Source organism: Pteropus vampyrus, unplaced genomic scaffold (assembly GCF_000151845.1).
Source record: "Pteropus vampyrus isolate Shadow unplaced genomic scaffold, Pvam_2.0 Scaffold105, whole genome shotgun sequence".
In the NCBI taxonomy this organism is placed as follows: domain Eukaryota; kingdom Metazoa; phylum Chordata; class Mammalia; order Chiroptera; family Pteropodidae; genus Pteropus; species Pteropus vampyrus.
The window spans coordinates 1,888,575-1,891,822 of NW_011888886.1; the positions used below are offsets into that span (position 1 = coordinate 1,888,575).

Below are 3,248 nucleotides of genomic sequence, written 5' to 3' on the forward strand. Positions count from 1 at the left end.
GAGGTCATGGGAGTGAACCTCAGAGGGCCGCTTCAGAATCCCAGACGAAATCCACAGATGAAGTCACAGAATCAGCATGCTGGCTCCCAGGAGGCCACCGGAGCTGCGGTGGGTGGGGGGTCGTGAGCGCAGACAGCTTGGAAAGACTCAGGCTCCAACCCTGAGACGAATTTACTCTGCAGGGTTTAGGGAAGTCACTGCACTTCTCTGTTTTGGTTTTTTCCTTAGTGAAACCTGACCCCCTGTAGAGCTGTTATAAAGATTAAATCAATGGTCCCCAAGTTTTGTGGCACCAGGGACCAGTGCTCCTATGAGAATCTAACACCTGATGGTCTGAGGTGGAGCTGAGGCGGTGATGCTGGTGCTGGGCAGCGGCTGCAGACACAGATGGACCTTCGCTCACTCGCCCACTGCTCACCTCCTGCTGTGCGGCCCGGGTCCTAACAAGCCACGTGGACAGGTACTGGTCTGTGGCCCAGGAGGGCTGGGGACCCCTGGATCAGATGACTCGAGGCATAAAGTGGTGAGTGGGACTTGGGCTCAAATTCCATGGCCCACGGGCACACAGGGAGCGCCCCAGGCACAGGCCCGGCCTCCCCCTGGGTGACGGCCTCGGCGGAAACCCCACAGCCTCCCCGAGCCCCCGTCTCCTCCTGTGGCCTCGACATGGGAGACCCACTGCATGACGAGGCACGATGTGTGGGAGCACAGGCCGCGCCCAGGGCTGCCATCGCTGGCAGAAGCCACCATCTCCTGGAGGGGCACGGGACACCCCACCCCACTGGGTGCCACCTGGCATTTTGACTATTTCCAGTTAAAGACGCTTGAAAAACAGCAGGTTCAAGAAAAATGCTCTGACCTCCCTTCTCTTCCTTAAAAGCAGGAGATGCGATTCCCATGGAAAAGATGCCTCCCTGTGCCAGAAAGGAAGTCACCTTCCCGCCATCGATGGGAGGCTGGCACCAAGGGATTCTGAACCTCGTTAAAATAACTCTACCTCCCTTTGGCATCCCCAGGTATTTCAGCTTCTTTCCTACAATTGCCTCTCTCTGTTTCACCTCGCGTAAAGGCATTTAAATTTCATTACTTCCCCGGGTCTTCATTTCCGTATGAGGGCTCCCGTGTCACGTAAAACTTCTATTAAATAAATCTGTACGTGTTTCTCCTGTTGATCTGCCCTGTGTCGATTTAACTCCCAGGCCCAGCTGAAAACGCCAAGAGGCAGAGGGGGAATCTTGTCTCCCTCGGCTGCCCGCGGCGCCTCCGTCTGGCGGCTTTCAGCCTGAGTAGTCGATTTGAGCCCTAAGACCGGCCGTCCTTCTGTGTGAACCATCCGAGTCCTGCACGCCTGTGTCACTGTGCCTGGAAACAAGGCAGAGGCCCTGGCTATGATGGGACAGCACCAGGTCACACAGGCAGGGCCCCCGTGGCCGGGCACAGGCCGGAGAACTGGGAAGCTGAGCTGACGAGGATGCTAAGATCTGAGAACCGTGGAGCTGGGAGGAGGCTGGTCCAGTATGCTCATGTTGTTGATGGAGAAACCGAGGCCCAGAGTGAAAAAAAAACTTACCCAGGGACACACGGCCCTGGTGGCGACAGTGGCATTGGAATTCTGGTTTGCAGTTCTGTACTCCTTCTGTCACACCTTGCCCTTGGAATGAATATTCTAGTAAACGTAGACTGCGATTTAGACGTGTTCACTCTGAGCTCACAGATGCTTAACTAACTCTGTCGTATTCTTGGCTAGAGGCTTAAATGCAGTTCAAGGGGTTAATTCCTGGAGTCATGTGCCTTAAACCCAGAGCTGCCTAAGCTTGGTGGCTTAAAGAGACATTACATATTACTATTATTCGTAGATTAACTCTTGGTACGTCGCTTTACTGTTTCAAAGTAATTTCCCTACATGGTCCTATCTAACTCTCTCGACAGCCCCAAGAGGTAGGTTTCATGGTCTCCATCTTCAGGACCTGAGGCTTAGACAGACGAAGTTAGTCACTCGTTAGTGACTCCCATCCAAGGGTCTTTCTCGCCAACCCCACAGAGAATTCGAGAGCCCAGACTCATTTGCCATTGGCCAGACCAGTGTCCACCCTGGAAGCAGACATGCTGGCCACTCATGGGCGTCTTATGTTGTTGGGCCTTGGCCATTTTAAAACATCTTGAGTCAGCTTATAAAATCCAGAGACTTCTTTAAAGGGGAGGGTTTGTCTTTAAAAAGAAAAGTCTGGAAGCTCCGGCAGCCCTGGGGTCCACCCGTCTTCTCTCTATTCGGCAGACCGCCTCTCTTTGGTGTGTCTGCTTTGCTTGGTTCTCGTCATCACGATTTCACAGTTGCTTCCACCTGTGACAGGACCATGGTAGCCAAGTGTGGAGTACGTCACTCCACAGCACCCAGAGCCTGGTCCAGGCCAGGCGTCTGGATCCCTCCTCATCTGGGAAGAGTCTCTTCGGGAAGGGGTGCGAGGAGGCCGTGGTCGGGTCTCAAGGGAAGAGATGCGCCAACTCGTGCTCAGCGGTGTCCGCATTCGCGAGGGCCGGCTGCGGCCCAGCTCTGCTGAGGGGCGTGGAGCAGAGTGCGGATCCCTGTGACTCCCCTCAGAGCATCGCCAGCCGAACCTACTGACACACGTGTGAGCTCCAGTTCCAGGGCTAGCCAGCTGTCACTCATTAGCGTGTGCCCTTGGTAGGCCACTTGTCCTCCTGGGGCTCCAGCACCCCCTCCGAGGAATGAGGACTGAACAGCTCAGGTGGCTGCCCGCTCTGTCTCTCCCACAGTCCATTCCGTTGACAAAGGCCATGGCCGGGCCATCCCTCACACTGGCTCTGTTCTGGTTTATCTCGTTTAGAGAAGGGACAATAATAGATGGCCTCTGCCCGGGGCTGCAGAGTCCTCTTCAGTGTAAGCGCTGCTCTGGCCTGTCATTTCCTATTTTTAATAACACTGAAGAGCACCTCTGGGCTGCGCTGGAGCCCGCTGATTGCTGACTTAGTGGTGGGACAGCTAATTAAAGCCACAAGTCCTGGGAACGGCAAAGGGAAATCAAATCATGATGAAAACCATAGGCTCTCTGGAGTACAGGCCTTTATTAAATCCCAGTCTACTGGTGACATTTCAGGGTACAAAGAGATTTTTGCTCTATTTTTGGAACTGCTGGAAGATTTAAATCCACAGCCATTTGTCGAGTGTCACCTTCGGTAGATAGTTTGGAGTGACTGAGCATCATCAGATGCAGCACCCATCTGAACAG

The 3,248-nt window shown here is 54.2% G+C and overlaps 1 long non-coding RNA gene across 1 annotated transcript; it reads left to right on the top strand.

The window, feature by feature from the left end:
* The first annotated feature begins 313 nt into the window (after positions 1-313).
* Positions 314-2,904, top strand: LOC111742991. Its single transcript, XR_002781556.1, has 3 exons — positions 314-460; positions 884-1,016; positions 1,200-2,904. It is a non-coding gene; the product is annotated as an uncharacterized LOC111742991 (long non-coding RNA).
* The last annotated feature ends 344 nt before the right edge of the window (positions 2,905-3,248 follow it).